Below are 25218 nucleotides of genomic sequence, written 5' to 3'. Positions count from 1 at the left end.
AATAAGAAACCAAAAACACTAATTGGATATGCACTATACACATTGGCCAGTCGCCAATGCAGGTATGCTGGCATATAGAACGAGAATGAACAAGCTTTTACAAAACAAAATACAAAAACGTCTGCCAAGTTCTCTATTGAGCTGGGAATTAAGTATTCATACAACAAGAGAAAATGACACTTCTAACAAAGCCACAACATGTTTAATACTTCGTATGCATACCCTTCCGATGTATTACTTCTCGCAACCTCCGTGGCATGGAAGGGACCAATTTTCTTGTAGCTTCCGACGTGATACCTTCCCATTCTCGAGGGAGAACCTCTTTCAAAGAGGCCTTATTACGAATGTCGTGTTTTCTCACTCGTGTTTCCAGCTCACTCCACAAATGTTCGATGGGATTCAGGTCCAGACTCTGAGCTGGTGTTTTAAGAGCGTGTGCAGTGTTGTAGAGCAACCACAGCCGGACAATTTGCGCCGTATGTTTGGGATCATTGTCCTGTTGGAAGTAATAATTTCTAGGAAGACCCAAGGCGTCAACACTCTGTTGTGAGTTCTGTTTGAGAATGTTCATATACACAAATCTGTTCATGGTACCTTCCACAAACACTAATTTTCCCACACCGGAGGGTGACATACAGCCCCATACCATCACTCCACCACCTCCGTGCTTCACCATGGGTTGAATGTTGTTTCGGTCGAGGTCTGTATTCGGTCTTCTCCAGACCAAGGCGCTACAATCATTGTGCACGATATTAAGTATGCTTTCATCACTAAACAATACAGTATCCCAGAAGTCTGCTGTCTTGGATACATGCTGTTTCGCCAATTTTTTCCGCCACTTCCTGTTCTTTTTGCTGATGTAGGGCTTTCGTCTCGGGACCCTGGCTCTGTAGCTCGAACGATTGAGAATGGTACGAACTGCCCTTGGAGTGATGTCCTTTCGGAAGTGGTCATGTACATATGCGGATAGTGCCGACGCTGTCGTTTTCGGGTTTTTCTTGATGATTCCTAGTAGCATTATGGTCTGTGTTGTTGTAAGCTTCTGTGGACGTTCACTGTTTATTACTACATGTCTGTCCTTATATCGCTTAATGACAGATTGCACAGTCGCTCGGCTTCATCTTATGATGTTCGCAATTTCGGCATACGACTTGTGTTGAAGATATTGGGCGACAACGATGTTTCGTTCCTCAATGGCTGTTTCCTTCCCCTTGCGGCCCATTCTGCTGTTCCACGGTGCCCACGCCCGACGTGCTGTTGCTTCACGGCCGCCACACGACTACACAAGTGTGGCATGCACTCCGGGGCTGCGTCAGCCGTTTGTTTGGTTGGTTGAAAGTAGTCCGCTGTATGAATACATTTTGCTCTGTCGTAGACCGTGCAGAGTGTAACATATTTTATTTTCCCAGTATAGATTCATGGCATATAGGAAGCTTCATTACCAAGAACATGGTTATCTGACGCTACATCATCGTACTTATTCGTATCGTATGAATACTTATTTCCATGACTGTAGGTCGGCGGTACTGCCGGACAAGCACGGGACTGCAGTATTTGCAGACACTGTGGTGTCAGTGGACAGGCCCACGTGACACACCCACCCACACACACACACACACACACACACACACACACACACACACACATACACACACACACACAGTGCCAGTGGTGGCGCCCTCCGCAGGATCATCTAGCAACTCTGTCACTATGAAGCCCAAGTTTCTGTGCCAATTTCTTCCGTATCGATGCTCAGGCTGGGGAGGGAGTCAAATCACTGTCGGATACTAAATTTCGAGCCATGGTTGCTGAGGTGGGCTTTTATGAAAACCGTAAAAGAACCATCCACTATGCAAAATCCACCCGTGAAGTAACTGAAATAACTTCTATGTGAAACAGTATAGTACACGAGGGATAAATCGAATGAGGCAGCACTGGTTTAAACAGAGTGGCCTCGTATTCAGGAGGGTGGAGGCTCCAATCTTCTTCGGGCCCTCCTGATATAGATATTCCATGGTTTCCTTTAATTACTAATTACTTCAGCAAATGATGGGATGGTTCCTATTATTATAAGGCGACAGCCTACTACCTGTCCCAACATTGTAATACTAGACTGTAAATATGTAAACGCCTGCATACATGAATTACTTCATTTTTGTTCTTCCTAAATTGTAACACCAAGACATGTCGAACATCCACATCAAAATGATCTATGGGTGAATAAAGTTATTACTCCTGAAATCTAGTATTTCTTTGACACTGCCCTTTCTTTTTAATTTCTCACTGTAAAGGTAAAACTCCGCTGATTTTATTTTAACAATGGCAACTGACAGCTTTTAAATCATTAGTAATGCTACATTTCAGTAACACCATCTTGTGGTCTTTTGTAAAAGAAAAAAAAAAAAGCCCTTACGATAGCTGCACACCCAGAAAGCAGTTGTAGAAGGGACAGAGGATGGCTGTGACTCTCCTTAGGTCCAGAAGTCGTGGGGTGGGCAGCTATAAAGGGAAGCAGAATTGATCCTTGTAGCTGACAACAATTTCTTGTCTAAGGTTTATGCCTAGCTTGGTAAAAGCAGGACTCATATGACATGGCCAACATTGAGCTTGAGAACGTGTTCAGTGTCCTGTAATATATGGTTCAAATGGCTCTGAGCGCTATGGGGCTTAACATCTGAGGTAATCAGTCCCATAAACTTAGAACTACTTAAACCTAACTAACCTAAGGACATCACACACATCCATGTCCGAGGCAGGATTCGAACCTGCGACCGTAGCGGTCGCGCGGTTCCACACTGTAGCGCCTAGAACCGCTCGGCCATTCCGGCTGGCTGTGATATATGCTCAAGACACAAAAACAAATATTTGAAAATGGCCTAAGAGGCTGAAACCCAAGTTGCACTTAAATAAGCAATGGAACAGTCAAATGGCGGTGCGTTCCTTTATAAAATATTGCATGACTGTCTCTCAGCAACATCAAAACCTGTTCATTACAGTGTACCTGGTCTCACATTGAGAAATACAAAGATTCTTTTGTATCCGCCTGGTAGTCATTTGCTCCGCACATCAGGCATGTCGCGCGGGCAGCCGCCCCGCTAGGAGTACGTGCGTAAACGGCTCTCATGAACACCGCGACATTTCCCTTGCGTGGCCTGGGTTGTTTACCACGGAGTTGCACGTCGCCTCCACAGCGTTTGCTGGCGCCAACCTCGCCGACAGGCAGCGCTCCTATCGCAGCAGAGAACGCTGTCGGCAGGGCACTACTTTCCCGCTCCAGGTCACGTGCCCTCGCAGCGTACACAGACAAGATTGTTTTGGCCCAAAAGTAGTTAACAGCAGGAAAATGACTTAATCTGCATTTTGGATGTTTCTTTATAATTGTGCCGTTTTGATGCTTTACATTAATTCTTAGTGGAAAGTAGATCTATTTATCAGTTTTGCGAAGAGTGAGAACGCATTTTTCCAAATGTCAGTTACGAACTTGCAGTCAACAGCCTGTAGGTAGCCTCGGCTATCCACGTAGTGAGGTCACCGTGAGACGTGTCACGCTGTACATCACTCAGGTTAATGTGTCTGGCCCACGTGTCAGTCATTTCTACCGCATCCACATTCTGTAAACTAATAAAGGCTACGTCCCGTATTACCAGTCCTTAGGGCTTAGGACTTTCCCCGTTCAAGTCACGTATGAAGCGCGGAAAGAATGATTGTTTGGATGCCTCTGTGCGTGCTGTAATTAATCTACTCTTGTCCTCACGATCCCTACGGGAGCGATATGTAGGGGATTGTGGAATACTCCCAGAGTTGTAAGTAGGCTGTTTAGGTTTTTTATGCTGGTAACGCCACGTAGTGCTCTGTATGAAAATCACTGTCTGTGGTGTGTGCAGTCTGTGGCTTGTTGGCATTGTTGGAATATTCACTATTGCCGTGTTGGGCAGTTGGATGTGAACAGCGCGTAGCGTTGCACAGTTGGTGGTGAGCCGCCAGCAATGGTGGATGTGGGGAGAGAGATGGCGGAATTTTGAGAGCAGACGATCTGGACGTGTGTCCGTCAGAAAAAGGAAATTTGTAGGACTGGATGATATATATATAATGACTTTTGAACACTATTAAGGTAAATACATTGGTTGTTCTCTACCAAAATCTTTCATTTGCTAACTATGCCTATCAGTAGTTAGTGCCTCCAATAATTAGAATCTTTTATTTAGCTGGAAGTATTGGCGCCGCGCGGGATTAGCCGAGCAGTCATGGACTGTGTGGCTGGTCCCGGCGGAGGCTCGAGTCCTCCCTCGGGCATGGGTGTGTGTGTTTGTCCTTAGGATAATTTAGGTTAGTAGTGTGTAAGCTTAGGGACTGATGACCTTAGCAGTTAAGTCCCATAAGATTTCACACACATTTGAACATTTTTTGAACAGTATTGGTGCTCTCTGTGTTGCAGTAGTTCGAGTAACGAACATTTTTGTGAGGTAAGTGATTCATGAAAGGTATAGGTTATTGTTAGTCAGGGTCATTCTTTTGTAGGGATTATTGAAAGTCAGACTGCGCTGCGCTAAAAAAAAAAAATAAAAAAAAAAAAAAATAAAAAAAAAAAGTAATGTTGTGTGTCCGTTTAGCGTTGATCAGAATAAGTGAAGAGAGAAATGTCTAAGTACGTTCAGTTTTGCTCAGCTGTTTGAAAATCAAATTACGTAGAGGTTTACCAGCACTGTCATTCATAATTTTTCTAAGGGGATGTTTCATATGGCGACCCTGCCGGGATGACTGACTCTGCTGTGTGTTTGCTCTGTTGTGGCCCATTACCTGTCTGCATGTCAAGAGTCAGCATTGTCTTTCCTTTGGAAGGACGACACTACTTCTTCAAGACAGCATGGAAATCGACTACTTCAATGTGCATTTCCTTTTACTGCTCACACTTTGTGCATAAAATTGTAATTACTACCATGATGAATGATTAGGACTGTCTTTATGGACTGTGAGGACAATTTTTGCTTTTACCAACAGTGTATCAATACGTGCGTGCTTCTGACATATTTGCTATCGTTAATATAAAAATTTATAGGAAATAAGTATTGGCCACTGTCCAAAACAATTTTTAAAATTTTTTGTGAGGAAACTGGGGGCTATGTAAGCAGATTGTTTAGGTTTTTATGTTGGTAAGCCACGTAGCGCTCTGTATGAAAATCACTGACTGTGCTGCGTGCAGACTGTGGCTGGTTGGCATTGTTGGAATATTCACTATTTTAGTGTTGGGCAGTTGGATGTGAACAGCGTGTAGCGTTGCGCAGTTGGAGGTGACCCGCCAGCAGTGGTGGATGTGAGGAGAGAGGTGGCAGAATTTTGAGGGACGTGTGTCCGTCAGAAAAAGGAAATGTATAATACTGGATATGTATATTATGACTTTTGAACACTATTAAGGTAAATACATTGTTTGTTCTCTACAGAAATCTTTCATTTGCTAACTGTGCCTATCAGTAGTTAGTGCCTTCAGTAGTTAGAATCTTTTATTTAGCTAGCAGTATTGGCGCCACCTGTATTGCAGTAGTTCGACTAACGAAGATTTTTGTGAGGTAAGTGATTCATGAAAGGTATAGGTTATTGTTAGTCAGGGCCATTCTTTTGTAGGGATAACTGCAATCTGACTTCCAATTATCCCTACAAAAGATATATATATATATATATATATATATATATATATATATATATATATTTTTTGTGTGTCAGTTTAATGTTGATCAGAATAAATAAAGAGAGAAATGTCTGAGTACGTTCAGTTTTGCTCAGCTGTTTGAAAATCCAATAACGTAGAGGTTTACCAGCACTGTCATTCACAATTTTTCTAAGGGGATGTTTCAGAGTCATCATTAACAGCTGCTTCTTGAAATTTTGTAGGTACAGTGTCTCGGGATGATTGGCGTCTATCTTGAAGTGTCTGCCACTTCAGTTCTTTCAACACGTCTGTGACACCCTCCCGCAGGTCCAACAAACCAGTGACGATTCGTGCTGCCCTTCCCTGTATACATTCATGTCCTCTGTTACTCCTATTTGGTGCGGATTCCACGCACTTGAGCAATATTCTAGGATGGCTCGCACGAGTGATTTACAGTCAGTCTCCTTTGTAGACTGATTACATTTCCATTAAACCGAAGTCTGCTCCCGATTTTTTATCGTCTCACACCTCTTTGGAGCATACAAGTATCGACGTTCGATGAGTTTCCTCTTCGCTAAGCTGTACGTCAAATATATCGTTGGCCGCTGAGGTGCACAGTATTCTTATAGGCGAGAGTCGTATTCTTGTTCAGCAATCTCTGAAGGTGGTTTCCCGACCATAACTGAACGGGCAACAGTGCGACGTTCTTCGTCCTGGATCATTCGCAAACAGTTGGTTGCGCATCGCACCGAACAAGCAAACTCAGAATGCAAGGGAACTGGAAGTAGCACCCGAAAAGCGATTTTACTTCGAGTTTCTGATAAAACGTGTTTAAATGAACAACAAAGCATAACACTTATGTCCCACAACAGGGAATCTGGACTACGGACGCTCACTTAGCAGGGCAGGCGACGCACCAGAAATGGCAAAGCGTCAAACAGTCATGTATATGGGTATTTACAGCTCTTTAATAAATCACACTCAAATGATAGAGTAAATCTGAATACTTCATCAATCTCAGATAAATTAGGCATATCCAATGACACAATAATACTTTAAATATCTTCATAACTATGGAACTTAACAATTTACAATGACTAAATATTTTCTCAGTGGACCTTAGAATTAGCAATTTTTAAATGCCTCACGTGATTTCAACAATCGATATCACTAACACTGAAGCCGTTGTCTAGGGCTCTTTGAATGTAGTTGACTACCGGAACTCAGTTGCACAAGTAGTCTGCGGAACACACAATGATTTTTACGAAATAGATTTTGGTTCTCCAAAACGGTTATCATTAGCAAATATCGAAATGAACAGCAACGTTTTGGAAGTTTTTTGATGGCTGTATGAAAGCGATGTGGATGATTGAACCTCTGTATCTCTGTATCAACTTGATGAGGTTCGGGGACGACCTATATAGGACTATTTCCTTCATCAGTCCATCGCGAATAATGTGCATCGAAATGTACGTCAACACCTACATGCTGCAAGCCAATGTACAGTGTGTGGCGGAGGCTATTCTGCGTTTCACTGTCGCTTCTCCCCTCGACTCCTGCAATCGTGAATTGTTCGTGGGAAGAAGTATTATCAGTAAGGTCCTGTGTAAGATCGAAACTGTCTCTGATGTTACGCCAAATATATGCAGTAGGAAGCAATGCAGTGGGTGACTCTTCTGGGAAAGTACATTCTTAGAAATGTGAGATGTCCGGAAATGGAAAAATAATGCCGTCTGATTCAGAAAGAAAGAATAGATTTCAGTCGCTTATTACAGACAAACTATAAAAGATAGAAACACATTGCGCACGTTACTGGACAGAGGAAGATTCAATGCTGCGTGGTTGTTTTTCTGTAGCAACATGACGACTACACCACAAGATAAATCATTTTGTGTGTTGAAAGTCGCACGAAGTCAATCCACTGACACCTTGTTACTTTTTCTGTGGGGGTGCATAAAAGACAAAGTATTTGTCCCAACTTTGGTTGCTACTCCCCAAATCTGAATAATTGAATTGTTGAAGCTGTCAATTCAATAAACAGGGACATGTTTGTTTGTGTGTGGAATGAAATGGATTACTATTTTGATGTTTTTCGAGCAGCGCGCGGTGTTCACGTTCATGTATGGTATAGCGTCTGTGCGCACATAAAACTTTGAACCTGCCTCTATCCAGTGATATGCACAATGTCTTTCTATCTTTCGTAGCTTTCTGTAATAAACAATTGAAATATGTTTTTTTCTTTCTGATTTATCCATTACAACCATTTAAATTAAAAAGAAATGGAGAAGAAACAGTCTTGTAGGAAAAATTGCAGACGAAGTAAGGAAAATAAGACTAATGTTCTATGGACTCACGCAAAGAATGAACTCTAAGAGACTGACAAAAATAGCTGTACGGCATTTTGAAAAATTGAAAATTAAACCAGATTGCCTTAGGAAACTGCACGAAGGTGTTGAAGGAACTAATATGAGTAAGCAACAAACTAAAGGCAGAGCAAAATATAGTAGCACAATTAAGAGGTGGGAATTTTCGCAATAAAAAATAGTTCCAAAAAAAATATGGCTCTGAGCACTATGGGACTTAACATCTGAGGCCATCAGTCCCCTAGAACTTAGAACTACTTAAACCTAATTAACCTAAGGACATCACACACATCCATGCCCGAGGCAGGATTCGAACCTGCAACCGTAAAAGTCGCGCGGGTCCAGACTGAAGCGCCTAGAACCGCTCGGCTACCGCGGCCGGCAATAGTTCCACAAAGGAAATAAAGGAAATAGCAGAAGAGAAGAAAGAAAAAAAGTAAACAGAAGCAGGAAAATTGGAGCAAGTGGATAGCTAACTTAAGGTCTTCAGCGTGGTTCCTTAGATGGCTTGCAACGAAATAATAGGAGGAGGGTCAACTGCCACTCCCTCGACCTCGCCAGTTCTTCCCCCATTTCACTACCCTTTCCTACCGTTGCGACTTCTAAATAACAGCATCATCCAAGTTGCATACCTTGAAGCTACCGGTTTTATTCTCTCTCTCGTCTGAAATATACTGCGAACATTAATGGTCCTGTGACACTCCACTGGAGTGCGTCCGAGGCTGGTTTTACGTCAGAAGAATATTTTCTGTTGAGAACGACGTACTGTCTTCTACTAGAACAGAAGTCACATTCTGGGAATAAACAGTCAGCGACAATGGAGGGAATAAAGCGGACACGATGCGTTTCCACGGTAACCGGGCTTAGCTTTGTCAACCGGCTACGGGACGGCTTGGCGGGCTGCGCTCTTCGCGGCAATCTCCTGTTCGAGACTACGGCGGGCACTGGCGCAGAGTCTTTTGCCTGCAGAGATACAGGTATGGATATCCAGGCAGAGGCACCACCTACGAGTCTCTGGAGGATATTAGGGTAATTTTCAAGAATGATTGCCTATCCAAGTCACTGGGTCCAAACGATACATATCGAACGTGCGATCGTAAATCGACCATGCGACCCCCTGTGGCGGCCGTTGTGATCAATTATCTGTGATCGTCATTTTTATCTGTTTTCCGTCGTTCCCTTACTTGCTCTGAATTACATACCTCCGCGAATTATTTGTGAGTTGCTAGGGAAACCCAGACAATTTATGTCGTTACTGAGTGGGATGTCTGGTGTTATTGACGTTTCTTCGGCGGATTCTCTCACATGGAAGAAGTAATTCCATGTTTATGCAGCGTAGAAAATTGTTCCACTTTTTGTAGCAAGTATGGAGTTCTACCAGACAAGGAAAGAAGGGACTGCCCCTGTGGTGGTGCGAAGTGTGTAAAACTCCGTAAAAACAGTTTCGATGCTGAAATACCGTTACAATTTCATTGCGGACAGTGCAGAAAACGAACTTCCAAGTTATCCATCCAGATCACCATAATGGACTTTCACATGACGACAACACCGACATCGAGTAAGGTAAGTCGTCTCCTTTGCAATTAAAGGTATTTTTGTAACTCTCTTCCTTTGTCGTTGCTGTAGTGACCAACGTAAACACACTCACAACGCCTGCCAGAGTCGCATGATCGATTTACCATCGCACGTTCAATATGTATCGTTTGGACCCAGCGACTTCGATAGGCAATCATTCTTGGAAATTACCAATATTAGCTTCTTAATTTACTTTCTGGACTCTGAGCGTGTCTTCGATTTTGTGCCATGAGGTTGTAGTGCTGCAAGCGGGTGGCGTTATACGTGGGCTGACATTGGGACCGTCCGAACTTCCCCTCGGTGATTTGGTTCGTATTGACAGAGTGTTTGTGGGGCACGACTAGGACTTCAACATGTGTGAGTAGGAAGACGCAACTCTCAACCGCTTTCTAGAAAGTCGAGTTTGATAATTTTAGGTGTGCTTGTGCACTTTGCTTGGTCGCTGACACGGAACATTTCCGCAGGCGAGCTAGTAGGCGCCTAGTTCCATAAGCACGAGGTCTCTGTATCGAGCCTCACTGCCGGTACTACTACTTCCTGTGAGTTATCTCCACCAATATTCGGTGCTATGCTTCGATCTGCGTGGCACGCCGCGAAATCGTGTGAGGATCGAGAAGCGTTTACGAAGATAACCAAAGTTCGTTTTGCAAAATCCGTGGACATGTGAAAATTCGACTTACCTTACGCCTGCTGTACGTTGCGATAGTTGTTGTTTTCCTTATTTCTTTGACTAGTATGATCCTGATTCGTGAAGGGCTACATGGGTTACACATTATTACTTGTCATAAATGTAGATACAGTAATATAAATAAAATAACTACATCGATATGACTGAAAGTTGTTGTACATTCATTTTAGTTTCCAAACTCTGCAAGAAAAATATTTTTCTTTTTTATGATACCGTTTTGGAAAACAATACATCAATGATTAAATACTGATAGTTTCCACGGTGGTAGTAAATCTGTTGTTAGAATTTCATGGGAAGAAAAAATAAATTGCTGGCCGTGAGATTCGAACCAGGGGCCTCATGCATACGAATCTACGCGCTAACTCGCTACTTTGCGGATTCCGTGGTCACTAGCACCCCAAGAAAGCTTACAGTACACGGAGTCTTATAATTTTCTAAGTCGATTTCCCTGAACGTGCTTGAAAATTCCGTCTTCTCGTTTACGCATGTTAAAAGACGTTGTCGTGCCCTATACACCCTGTCAGTATCAAAAACATAGGTGAGAGGAAGATCGTTCTGTCCCCTTGTGAGTATTGATTTGTTTAGCTTGGGGCGCTATTATGTTGTGTTTGTATTTTGTATTGGATTTATATGGGAATTGTGAAAGTGTGGGCAGTTTAACTACTTGATCAAACGGTACCGACCTTACGTTCCTAATCAGTTAGAGTTTAAATGCTGGCTTTGGTTGTTCTCGTAACTATGCAAATAGTGATTAGAATTTACGTCAACGTGAGACGTCTTATGAATGTATCTTCCTTGCGAAAAGTATGGAAATAAGATTTAAACTGAAGATTGCAGAGGTTGTTGGCAGAAAGGAAGGAAGATTTGAGTTTAACGCCTCGTCAGAAATTTTCAAGAACGGGGAAGGATATCAGCCGTGCCATTGCCAAAGGAATCATTCCAGCTTTTTCCTGAAGCAATTTAGGGAAATAATTGCAAACATAAATCTGGATTTGAACAGCCGTCCTCCTGTATGCCAGTCCAAGGTGTTGATTATTGCACCACCTCTCCCGGTATGTAGGATGGGGTAGTTCCTCAGAGATGAAAAAAATTAGCAGAAAATAGGAAATACGGGCAGCACTAAACGAGTAGTTCTGCATCTACATCTCTACGCACAAAGATATTCCTCAAGTCATCACTCGGAACGTCGCAGAGGGTACAGTGTACCACAACTAGTCATTTCCTTTCCTGTTCTACTCGCAAATAGAGCGAGGGAAAAACGACTATTTATATGCCTCCATATGAGTCCTAATTTCTCGTATCTTATCTTCGTGGTCCTCACGCACAATGTATATTGGTGGCAGTAGAATCGTTCGGTAGTCAGCTTCAAATGTCGGTTCTCTAAACTTTCTCAATAGTGTTTCATCGTAAAGAAAGTCGCTTTCCCTCCAAGGATTCCCACTTGAGATCTCGATGCATCTCCGTAACACCTACGTGTTGTTCGAACCTACCGGTAACAAACCTAACAAACAGCCTGCCTCCGAATTACTTAGACGTCTCCCTGCAATCCGACCTGGTACGGATCCCGAACACTCAAGCAGTACTCAAGAATAGATCACACCAGCGTCCTATATGCGGTCTCCTTTACACATCAACAAGTCTTTCCTTAACTTCTCCCAATAAACCGAAGTCGACCATTCGCCTTGCCAACGCAGTTCTCACATGCTCGTTCCACCTCATATCACGCCTACATATTTAAACGACTTGACTGTTTCAGGCAGGACACTAGTAATACCGTAACCGAAAATTACAGGTCCGTCCTTCAAAAAATGGTTCTGAGTACTATGGGACTTAACATCTGTGGTAATCAGTCCCCTAGAACTTAGAACTACTTAAACCTAACTAACCTAAGGACATCACATACATCCATGCCCGAGGCAGGATTCGAGCCTGCGACCGTAGCAGTCGCGCGGTTCCAGACTGAAGCGCCTAGAACCGCTCGGCCACACCGGCCGGCGTCTGTTCTTCCAACCCATCCACATTAACTTACATTTTTTATCAAACCAACTGGAAATTTTGTCTTAAGTCGTCTTGTTTCTTCCTAGAGTCAATTAACTCCGACACCTTACCGTACACCATAGCATCATACGCAAAGAACCACGGATTGCTGCCCACTCTGTTCGCCAAATCCTTTATGTACATTTTACGCCCCTCCTAGACCCTTTCAGGCTTGGTAACATCACTATAGGCGAATAACAATAAAGCACACTGGTAGCCATTGTTGCAGAGAATTGAGACTCATTCACAATCCCGCCGATGCCGTGTACGTACAGTCAGTTACATTGACAACCGACCATGTTTTTGGGTGCTTCGCTGTTTTTGTCTGGCCGTGTCCTACTGTTATTACGAAAAACCATTTCAAAAGTTTTGGAATTCAAAAACTGTCTAATCACGTGCACTTTTTAGTTATTCTAACGTCAGTACAGTCCAGCTAATAAACGTATGAGAGGAAAGATCACGCAATGATACATCATCTTTTATTCATCTGTTACCTGTGGATGCTCTTCAAAAACGTGTCTCGTTGAAAAACATGGATCGCTGTAACAAGAATTTTTCGTCTAGGAAGTACACTGAAAAACCAAAGAAACTGGCACAACTGCCTAATACCGCGTATGGCACGCGCGGGCACGCGGAAGTGCCGCCATCACGACCAATGTCTGAAGTTGTGCTGTATGGAACTAACACTATGACTCCTGCACGGCTATCCATAAGTCAACAAGAGTACGAAGGAGTGGAGATCTCTTCTGAACAAAACGTTTTAAGGCATCCCAGATATGGTCCGTAATGTTCATGCCTGAGTGCTATGGTGGCCAGCGGAAGTTTTTCAACTCAGAAGAGTGTTCCTGGAGCTACTCTGTAACAATTATGGACGTGTGCGGTGCCGAATTGTCCTGGTGCAAGTGCCCAAGTCCGTCGAATTGCACAATGGACATGGATACATGCAGGTGATGAAACAGGATGCTTACATACATGTCACTTATGACAGTCGTATCTAGACGTATCAGAGTTCCATACCACTTCAACTGCAGACGCCCCACACCATTACAGAGACTCCAACAGCTTTAACAGTAGCTGCTGGCATGCTGGGTCAATGGTTTCATGAGGTTGTCTTCATCCCCGTACACGTTTATCCCCTCGATACTATTTGAAACGAGACTCGTCCGACTAGGCAACATGTTTCCAGTCATCAACCGTCCAAGCCTGCCGAAGTGGCTGTGCGGTTCTAGGCGCTGCAGTCTGGAACCGCGAGACCGCTACGGTCGCAGGTTCGAATCCTGCCTCGGGCATGGATGTGTGTGATGTCCTTAGGTTAGTTAGGTTTAACTAGTTCTAAGTTCTAGGGGACTAATGACCTCAGAAGTTGAGTCCCATAGTGCTCAGAGCCATTTGAACCGTTTGAACCGTCCAATATTGGTGTTTACGGGCTCAGGTGAGGCGTACAGCTTTGTGTCGTGCAGTCATCAAGGCTACACGAGTCGTCCTTCGGCTCCGAAAGTCCATATCGATGATGTTTCGTTGAATAACTCGCTCGCTGACATTTGTTGATGGCTCTGCATTGAAATCTGCAGCATTTTGCGGAAGCGTTGCACTCCCGTCACGTCGAACGATTCTTTTCAGTCGTCGTCGATCTCGTTCTTGCAGAATCTTTTTACGGCCGCAGCGATGTCGGAGATTTAATGTTTTACCGGATTCCTGATATTCATTGTATACTCGTGAAATAGTCGTAAGGGAAAATCCCCACTTCATCGCTACCTCGGAGATGCTGTGTCCCATCGCTCGGGCGTCGAGTATAACACCAGATTCAAACTCACTTGAATCTTGATAACCTGCCATTGTAGAAGCAGTAACCGATCTAACAACTGCGCCAGACACTTGTCTTATATAGGTGTTGCCGATTGCAGCGCCGTATTCTCCGTGTTTACATATCTCTGTAGTTGAATACGGATGCCTATCCAGTTTCTTTGGCGCTTCAGTGTATCATCCACGATTTTGTTTGAGAAAAACACAGTGCGATTGAATTTCAGTGACCTGTTGCTTTATTTTCTTCATTTCACATGTAGTCTTTTTATGTTTCCATGTTGATGAGATCACACCTGTTCAGCATGACGACTTAAACTTAAAACAGACTTCAGACACTAGACTCCAGACTGTGAGAACAGACAACAACTAACTTGCGCCAAAACACGATGGCTTCAGGAGACCAAAGATACAATAACTTGCAGTGAAACCATCTTACAATGCATCTATTTTTACATCCAGAGATATATACATTTGATTGATAAACGGCAGTAGTGACAATAATAATTCCTAATTTCAAATATCTTTCCAAAATTTTATAAAAGTAGTGCCACAAATCTACATCTACTCTATATTCTGCAAACCGCCGTGAGGTCATGGCAGAGGGCCATGGCAGAGGGTACGTCCCATTGTGCCATATAATGAGCGTTTCTCGTATACAGGGCGGAAAGAATGATTGTGTGACTGCCTCAGTGCGTGCAGTAATTCCTCTAATTTTATCCGCTCGATCCCTATGTGAACGATTGGTAGAGGATTGTAGTATATTCCTAGGGTAATCATTTAAAGTCGGTTCTTGAAGCTTTGTTAATGGACTTTAACGGGATAGTTTACATCTATCTTCAAGAGTCTTCCAGTTCAGTTCCTTGTGTATCTCTGTGACACTCTCCAACGGATTAAAAAAAGCCTGTGACCTTGCATCCTGTCCATCTTTGTATACTTTCAGTATCCCTTGTTAGTCCTATTTAATACAGGTCCCGCACACATGGACAATATTCTACGATGGGTCGAACGAGTGACTTGTAATCAATCAATCTCCTTTGTTGACTACTTGCACTTCTCCAGTCTTCTATCAATAAATTGAAGTCTATCACCTGTTTTACCAATCATTGAGCCTATGTGATCATTCCATTTAATATCACTGCAGTGTGTTACACCCATGTATTTCTGTGAATGGGTCGATTCCAACAGTGAACCATTCATATTATAGTCACAAGATACTACGGTTTTTTTTCCGTTTTGTGACGTGAACTATTTTACATTTCTGTACATTGAAAGCATGGTGTTAATCTTTGAACCACTTTGAATTCTTATCTGACAGAATATTTATGCAGAGTCTTTCAGTTACTACTTCGTTATAGATAACTGGATCAACTGCAAAACGCCTTAGTTTGCTATAAATATTGTCTAAAAGGCCATTAATGTACAACATCAACATCAGTGGTCCCGGCACACTTCTGGGGTACACTAAAAGTTACTTCTACGTCTGACGATGACTTTCCATCCAGTGTAACATGTTGTGTTGTCCCTACCAAAAAATCCTCAATCCAGTCACAGATTTCACTTGATACCCCATAACATTTGACAATAAGCGTAGGTGCAATACTGAGTCAAATGATTTTCGAAAATCAATAAATACTGCATCTACCTGACTGCCTTGATCCAAAGCTTTCAGCATATCATGTGAAGAAAGTCCAAATTTGATTTCACAGGATCGATGTTGTGGGAATCCACGGTGGTTGGCATTGAGGATGTCATTCTGTTCACGATGCCTCATTACGTTTTACCTCAGATTATGTTCTAAGATTCTACAACAAATTGATGTTAAGGACATTGGACGGTAGTTTTGTGGATCACTTCTACTACCCTTCTGCAGACAAGGGTGATCTGTGCTTTTTTCCAAGAACTGGTCATGGGTTTTTGTTCGAGAGATCTTCGATAGATAGTAGTTAGAATAGGGGTTAGCTCAGCCGAAAATTCAGTATATAATCTGGCGGTGATTACATCAGGTCTTGGAGATTTGTTCAATTTTAACGATTTCAGCTGTTTCTCAACGCCACTGACACTAACACTTCATTCATCTTTCCAGTGGTGCGAGGATTAAATTAGGACAATTCTCCTGCATTTTCCTTTATAAAGGAACGTATGACAACGAAGTTAAGCATTTCAGCTTTTGCTTTGCTACCCCCAGTTTCAGTTCCTGTCTCATTCGCTAGGGCCTGGACACTAACTTCGGTGCCATTAACGGCCTTTACATACGACGAGAATTTCTTTGGATTCTGTGATTTGACTATATTCTGCTACAGTAGTCATTAAAGGCAACACACTTCGCTCTCGTGACAGCCAAACGCGTTCCATTCAGAATCTCTCTATCTATAGCCCTAGGCTTTGTTTTACACCTATTATGCAGTAATCTCCACGTCTTTAGACGTTTCTCAATAGTGACTGCATACCATGGAGGCTCCCTCCCATTATGGAGTGTTCTACTGGGTACATATCCATCCACTGCGTGGTCAACTGCTCTTTACAATTCGAACCATAGTTCCTCTACATTCTCCTGCCCTCTGTTGAAAGTTTCACGTTCTTCATTGAGATACGACCCTACTGATTTTTTATCTAGTTTACTTCACACATATATCTTTCTGCTTGGTGTAGTTGTTCTTTGTACTTTGGTAATCATTTTCGCCACAACCGCGCCATGGTCGCTGATACCAGTTTCAATGTGGACATCCTCATAGAGATTGTTGGCATTAGATCCAATATGTTTCCATCATGAGTGGGCTTCTTATATATCTGTTGTAGGTAGTTTTCAAAGAAGGCATTTATTAATCAGACCCGCCACTAACAAAACTGTAACTTTCTCAATTACTTGTTGGATGATTAAAGGCCGGCCGCTGTGGCGGAGCGGTTCTAAGCGCTTCAATCCGGAACCGCACTGCTGCTATGGTCGCAGGTTCGAATCCTGCCTCGGGCATGGATGTGTGTGATGTCCTTAGGTTAGTTAGGGTTAAGTAGTTCTAAGTCTAGGGGACTGATGACCTCAGATGTTAAATCCCATAGTGCTTAGAGCCATTTGAACCATTTGATGATTAAAGCCTCTACCAGAGATTACAGTATGAATGAGGAACTCACGTTCTAGTGAACTGAGGTTTTCTCTGAAGTTTTCGGTTGGGCCAAGAGAGGTGTCCCATGGGTGATGGAAGGATTCAATTACCAATTTATGCTCACCACTGACAGAGGACCTTGCCCAAACAGTAGCACATGCAGCTTCAACTACTGTCTCTCCTTGGATTTGAGTTTCTTGTCTACTATGGCAAATCCACCGCCTCCATTTCCCACACCGCCTCCATTTCCCATTTGCCTGTCCTTTCGATATACACTTAAATTTTCCCGATAAATCTCACTGCTATCAATTTCAGATTTCAACCACCTTTTTGTACTTAGTACTATGTTAGTTTCACTGTTTTTTATGGGCGCTTCAGATTCTGGCACTTTGGTGCAAATGCTTAGGTGGGTTATTATTAGGATTTCAATACTCTCACCTGTGGGACCAATTTCTTTAGATCTTACGCTGGTACTTCTGGGTTTTCTACAGCTTTCGTTATCTGGATTGCATGGAGAGTCGCCTAATCCAAAACACGATTGTGTGCAACCAACACGCAGTCAGCTGCCTGGGTTGTAGCCTCAACGTGCAGTGCACACCTGACCCATTTAGGGGGACCCTACAGTTCTCAGCCCTATGGCGGAAGTCCAGAAAGTCCCAGCCTTGCTTGTCACGGAATCTTCAAAGTCTTTGGTTTATTCTTTCCACTCGACTCAGAGAAGTATGTGCCTAGCAAAAATATAGGGGAGGGAAAGGACCCACCTTGGTACAACAAACATATTAGGAAGTTGCTGAGAAAGCAGAGAATTTTGCACAGTCGTTTTAAACGTAGTCACTGCCCCGCTGTCAAACAGAAATTATGCGAAATGAAAGCAGCTGTCAGAAGGACAATGAGAGATTCTTTTAACGAATTTGAAAGCAATATTTTATCTGCAGATTCTAAAAATAACCCCAAAAAAGTTTGGTCGTACGTAAAATCTATGACCGCTACAAATAATTCAGTACCTTCTCTTGCCGACAGTACGGGTAATGTAACTGATGATGATAAACGGAAGGCCGAAATTCTAAACCTAGCTTTCAAAAACTCGTTTACGGTAGAGGACTGCAGCACCATTCACCTTTCAATAATCGAACAAACGCAAGGATGGCTGACGTAGTGTTTAGTGTATCTGGGATTGTAAAACAGTTAAGATCCTTAGACGCCAGGAAGGCATCTGGCCCAGACGCTATTCCCGTAAGATTATATGTCGACTATGCTACAAGTATAGCTCCATTCTTATCCATCATCTATCAGAGATAAATCGAACAGCTGAAAGTTCCACGGCACGGTAAGAAGGCCCAGGTCATAGCAATCTATAAAAAGGGGAGAAAATTGGATGAACATAATTACCGTCCAATTTCACTGACATCGATTTGTTGTAGAATCATTTTGCGTTCAGACATAATGACCTTTCTAGACTCTGAGAAGCTCATTTGAAGAAACCAGCACTGTTTTAGGAAACAGCGGTCATGCGAGAGACAGCTGGCCCTCTTTGTGCATGATATACAACAGGCTCTAGATACCGGCTCCCAGGTTGATGCCAAATATCTCGACTTTCGAAAGGCGTTCGACTCATATACTCACTGTCACTTGCTCCAAAAAGTGCGCGCTTACGGTCTATCCGATGACATATGCGGTTGGATAGAAAGTTTTCTAACAGACAAGGAACAGTATGTCCCCCTGAACGGGGTGACTTCAACAGAAACAAGCGTAACTTCAGGTGTGCCCCAGGACAGCGTGACAGGTCCGCTGATTTTTACGATTTTCATAAACGATCTGGTTGATGGTATTGACAAGGGCATTAGACTGTTTGCCGATGATACTGTAGTCTACAGGAAAGTAGTTTCACACGAAAGTTGTGAATAAATCAATGAGGATTTGCAGAGAATAAATGCGTGGTGTAATGACTGGCAGTTATCTCTCAATATTAGTAAGTGTAATCTACATCTACATCTACATGATTACTGTGCAATTCACATTTAAGTGCTTGGCAGAGGGTTCATCGAACCATAATCATACTATCTCCCTACCATTCCACTCCCGAACAGCGCGCGGGAAAAACGAACACCTAAATCTTTCTGTTCGAGCTCTGATTTCTCTTATTTTATTTGATGATCATTCCTACCTATGTAGGTTGAGCTCAACAAAATATTTTCGCATTCGGAAGAGAAAGTTGGTGGCTGAAATTTCGTAAATAGATCTCGCCGCGACGAAAAACGTCTTTGCTTTAATGACTTCCATCCCAACTCGCGTATCATATCTGCCACTCTCTCTCCCCTATTACGTGATAATACAAAACGAGCTGCCCTTTTTGTGCACCCTTTCGATGTCCTCCGTCAATCCCACCTGGTAAGGATCCCACACCGCGCAGCAATATTCTAATATAGGGCGAACGAGTGTAGTGTAAGCTGTCTCTTTAGTGGACTTGTTGCAGTTTCTAAGTGTCCTGCCAATGAAACGCAGCCTTCGGCTCGCCTTCCCCACAATATTGTCTATGTGGTCTTTCCAACTGAAGTTGTTCGTAATTTTTACATCCAGGTAATTAGTTGAATTGACAGCCCTGAGAATTGTACTATTTATCGAGTAATCGAATTCCAACGGATTTCTTTTGGAACTCATGTGGATCACCTCAAACTTTTCGTTATTTAGCGTCAACTGCCACCTGCCACACCATACAGCAGTCTTTTCTAAATCGCTTTGCAACTGATACTGGTCTTCGGATGACCTTACTAGACGGTGAAATACAGCATCATCTGCGAACAATCTAAGAGAACTGCTCAGCATCGGTACTGCGCAGCGGAGGTATTGACTGCGTCTTGCCGCTTGTGTACTTTACATACCACCAGAATTTCTTCGGATGTTCTACCAAATTTCGAGACAATGTTTCGTTGTGGAACCTATTAAAGGCATCTCGCATTGAAGTCCGTGCCTTATTTCACACGTCTGTAAATTTTAGCTAATCTTCGGGATTTCGCGTTCTTCTGAACTTCGCATGTTTTTTCCGTTGCCTCTGCAACTGCGTATAACAAGGCGAAAATCCCCATTAATGTACGAGTACAAAATAAATGCCCAATCTTTGGAAGCGGTAACATCCGTCACGTAACTGGGTGTGACTATTCGAAAGGATCTTAAATATCAGATTACGCAAGTAACAGGTAAAGCGAAATCTAGATCGCGGTTTAATGGTAGAATCCTGAAGCGATGCCGTCCTTCAACAAAGGAAATAACTTACAATACGTCAGTTCGTCCAGTCTTAGAGTATTGTTCGTCTGCCGGCCGAAGTGGCCGTGCTGTTAAAGGCGCTGCAGTCTGGAACCGCGAGACCACTACGGTCGCAGGTTCGAATCCTGCCTCGGGCATGGATATTTGTGATGTCCTTAGGTTAGTTAGGTTTAACTAGTTCTAAGTTCTAGGGGACTAATGACCTCAGCAGTTGAGTCCCATAGTGCTCAGAGCCATATTGTTCGTCTGTATGGGACCGTTACCAGTTGGGCCTGATTCAAGAGATTGAGAAGGTCCAAAGAAGAGCGGCATTATTTGTGACTGGTACATTTAGCCATCGCGATAGCGATACAAGTCTCATAGAAAGTTTGAAGTGGGACACACTTGCAGATAGACGGCGCGCTAAACGGAAGAAGCTGCTCACTAAATTCCGAAATCCGACCTTCACCGAGGATGTAGAGCATATATTATTACCACCAACTTTCAAATGGCGCAATGATCACCATTCAAAGATAAGGGAAATTAGAGCTCGTACTGAGGTGTTCAGACAGTCGTTTTTCCCTCGCGCGATCCGCGAGTGGAACAGAGGGGTGGAAATATAACTGGCTCGAATTGTGCTCTCCTCTACATACCACTTTCTGGCTAGCGGAGTGAATATATAGATGCAGATGTAGAACCAAAGGGCCACGATCATTTCTGGGGACAACGCTGCGAATTGTCAATTTCGTTGAAACTCCATGCTCAATGCTGGTCTTCCCAACGTCTATGGCAGTCGCTGGAGTGACCCAAGTATGACCTCAGAGCCCAGACGACAGGCATAATTTGTTCCAATGTGCACCACAATCTGCATTTGGTTACAGCCTCTTCCCTCAGTTGGAAGAAGCTCCGTGTATTGCGTGATTTGGCTGGTTTAGAGTATCGGGTACTCTGAGTATCCGTACGTAGCCTGTCGGAAGCTCGACTGTTTGCCTGTATCGTCAAGTGCAAAACATCACGAAAATAGGTCATTAATCAGTTCCACTACAAATGTACCGGGTGATCAAATAGTCAGTATAAATTTGAAAACTGAATAAATCACGGAAAAATGCAGATAGAGAGGTACAAATTGACACTCACGCTTGGAATGACATGGGGTTTTATTAGAACAAAAAAAAAAAAAAAAAAAAAAAAAATACAAAAGTTCAAAAAATGTCCGACACATGGCACTTCATCTGATCAGAATAGTAATAATTAGCATAACAAGGTAAGACAAAGCAAAGATGATGTTTTTTACAGGAAATGCTCAATATGTCCACCATCATTCCTCAACAGTAGCTGTAGTCGAGGAATAATGTTGTAAACAGCATTGTAAAGCATGTCCGGAGTTATGGTGAGGCGTTGGCGTCGGATGTTGTCTTTCAGCATCCCTAGAGATGTCGGTAGTCACGATACACTTGCGACTTCAGGTAACCCCAAAGCCAATAATCGCACGGACTGAGGTCTGGGGACCTGAGAGGCCAAGCATGACGAAAGTGGCGGCTGAGCACACGATCATCACCAAAGAACGCGCGCAAGAGATCTTTCACGTGCCTAGCAATATGGGGTGGAGCGCCATCCTGCATAAACGTCGTACGTTCCAGCAGGTGTTTATCAGCCAGGCTGGGTATGATGCGATTCTGTAACATATCGGCGTACCTCTCACCCGTCACCGTAGCAGTTACAAAACCAGAATCGCGCATTTCCTCGAAGAAAAAAGGCCCGATAACGGTTGATGTGGTAAATCCACCCCATACTGTGACTTTCTCGTCGTGCAATGTAGTTTCCACGACAGTTCTAGGATTTTCGGTAGCCCAAATTCTGCAGTTGTGGCGTTGACAGACCCTCGGAGCGTGAAATGAGCTTCGTCGGTCCACAACACGTTACTCAACCAGTCGTCATCTTCCGCCATCTTTTGAAACGCCCACACCGCAAATGTCCTCCGCTTCACTAAATCGCCAGATAACAGTTCATGACGCAGATGGACTTTGTAAGGATAGCATCGGAGGGTACGCCTAAGTGCCAACCAAACAGTAGTGTATGGAATGCCGGTGCGACGTGCGACTGCACGAGCGCTGACTTCCCCGTGCATAGACGAACCCGCTACAGTCTGCATTTCTTCCTGAACTGTCTCAGCAGCATTACGCCTTGTGCCTGGTCGGCCACTACGGGGTCTATCGTCTAAACAACCCGTGGCTTCGAACTTCGAAATCGTTCTCGCCACAGCTGCATTTGTCAACGGACCTTTACCCGTTCGAATCCCCTTTCTATGGCGACGGGATCGTAACGCTGAACTAGCACGTTCCCCATTCTGATAATACAGCTTCACTAAAGCGCCTTTTCAAGTAACGTGAAATGCTGCGACTGCTGGCGCATCTGATTCTCTCTCTCATTACAGCTCCTTTTATACATGATTGTCATGCGCATTAACTGACGTTTTGCTGTCCAGCGCTATCTGTCGGACATTTTGTGAACTCTTTTTTTTCTCTCTAATAAAACCCCATGTGATTCCAAGCATCTGTGTCAAATTTTACCTCTCTATTTACATTATTCCATGATTTGTTAAGTTTTCAAATTTATACTGACTTTTTGATCACGCGGTATATATGTAAGACCTCGCTGATAGATGAAAGTAAAATACAGCTCTAAGCAATGACACGAAGAAATTTAATACCATATTGTAGTGGCTGCGTTATTCTGATCATGATGCAAATTTCCTCTGGATATGTATGTATGCGTCGTAATAAGAGTAACACAGACACTGAAATATCGTAATTATCTGTCAATACCGGGCAAGCTATTTTTAAATACACGGTCTGACCTGTACTGGTATATACATAATGAATGTACATGTACAGGCCGTAGACGCATGGTTGACGACGTATGAAAGTTTGTGTCTGGCCGTGCGTGAGTTGTGCGAGGGTAGCCAAATGGTAAGGCGACCGCTCGCGATAAGCGGGAAATCTGGGTTTGAGTCCCGGTCCGGCACAAATTTTCATTGTGGTCATTCCACTCTACAGCTGATGGTTGCCCTAGTTCGCAATTGCAAATTCATTTAATGTAGAACAATTTAAAAAAAGTGTCGGCGTTGGCTGCGGCTAGTGTGTGTGTGAGACACGAGTGAGCAGCGACTAACGGGAACAAGCTTCAAAAAGGCCCAGCTCCCGAACTCACCTGTCGGTTTCGGCGGTTGTCTGACTGGACCCACCTCTATCGATGTTTTCCGCGCTTTTCCCCGCCTCATTCGCAGCGACAGCTGTCGCCGTATCGGCGTTACGTCCGTCACAATCAGCGGCGTGTGCTGTGGTGTCGGTAATCAAACAGAAGCGTCGCTTCCCGCCGCGAGCGCAGAGAACACACAGGCGTCGTCCGTCACCGCACCACACACACACACACACACACACACACACACACACACACATACATACACACCCATATGCGGCGCCCGCCGCTGCACGCAGACGAGCCGCCCTTTTATCAGTGTGTGTGAGAGGGGGTAGATGGCCAATACGTTCGTCCATCTCTCTCTCTCTCTCTCTCTCTCTCTCTCTCTCTCTCTCTCTCTCTTTGTTTCTCCTCTTCCCTCTGTGATAGAGACTACTACAACCGTTCTGTGTTCAACGTGAATGCGCGAGATGCGTTTCAAAGCCTGTAAACATTGGCAATGAGCCCCAAAAGCTCTCCGACAGAGAAGTGGTCATCACGAGCGGGATAATGAACCAAAAAAAGAAGAAAAAAACGAAAATGGAAATGTAAGGGCACAGATGATGGCTATAGAGAGATGCAGCAACTGTTGCAATATTGTAATGCTACCTACAGTATAACACGCCAATTTTGTCGCCGTGTACGTTTAATGAAAAAAATACGAGCTTACGGAGTATTGGAGCAGACCTGCGAATGGATTCAAGACTTTCTTGCAGACAGAACTCAAAACGTCGGAACTAAATCCTCACCTGCAAAGGCAATATCGGGAGTACCACAAGGAAGTGTGATAGGACCGTTCCTGTTTACAATGTATATATAAACCATCTAGTAGAAAGCGTCGGATGCTCTTTAAGGCTATTCGCAGATGATGCAGATGTCTATAGCAAAGGCCGGCCGTTGCGGCCGAGCGGTTCTAGGCGCTTCAGTCAGGAACCGCGCGACCGCTACGGTCGCAGGTTTGAATCCTGCCTCGGGCATCGATGTGTGTGATGTCCTTAGGTTAGTTAGGTTTAAGTAGTTCTAAGTTCTAGGGGACTGATGACCTCAGATGTTAAGTCCCATAGTGCTCAGAGCCATTGAGTCATTGAGTCTATACCTAAGTAGCAACGCCGGAATTTGCAGAAGGAGAACTGATGATAGTGCAGGCTCTGTCAGTTGACCCTGAAAGTAAACAAATGTCACATATTGCGCGTACATAGGAAAACAAATCCACTACTGTACAGCTACACTATAGATGACAAACAGCTGGAGACAGCGTGTGCCGTAAAATATCTCGTCATAATTCTCCAGAGCGACCTTACGTGGAATGACCGTATAAAACAGATAGTGGGAAAGCAGACACCAGACTCAGGTTCATCGGGAGAATCTTAAGGAAATGTAACTCATCCACGAAAGAAGTGGCTTATAAGGCGCTTGTTCGCCAGGATCTTGAGCATTGTTCATCTATCTGGGATCCCTGTCAAGTAGGACTGATAGAGGATACAGAGAAGATTCAACGAAGAGCGGAGCGTTTCGTCACGGGCTTGTTTA

The 25218-nt window shown here is 43.7% G+C and overlaps 1 long non-coding RNA gene across 1 annotated transcript in view; it reads left to right on the top strand.

Annotated features, from left to right (window-relative positions):
- LOC126473937 (uncharacterized) overlaps window positions 1-25218 on the top strand; it is an 831981-nt gene that overhangs the window by 32048 nt on the left and 774715 nt on the right. The gene's annotated exons all lie outside the window — the stretch shown is intronic.

Source organism: Schistocerca serialis, chromosome 4 (assembly GCF_023864345.2).
Source record: "Schistocerca serialis cubense isolate TAMUIC-IGC-003099 chromosome 4, iqSchSeri2.2, whole genome shotgun sequence".
In the NCBI taxonomy this organism is placed as follows: domain Eukaryota; kingdom Metazoa; phylum Arthropoda; class Insecta; order Orthoptera; family Acrididae; genus Schistocerca; species Schistocerca serialis.
Note: the sequence above shows the minus strand (reverse complement) of the source record. Positions and strands in the feature narration are given on the sequence as shown.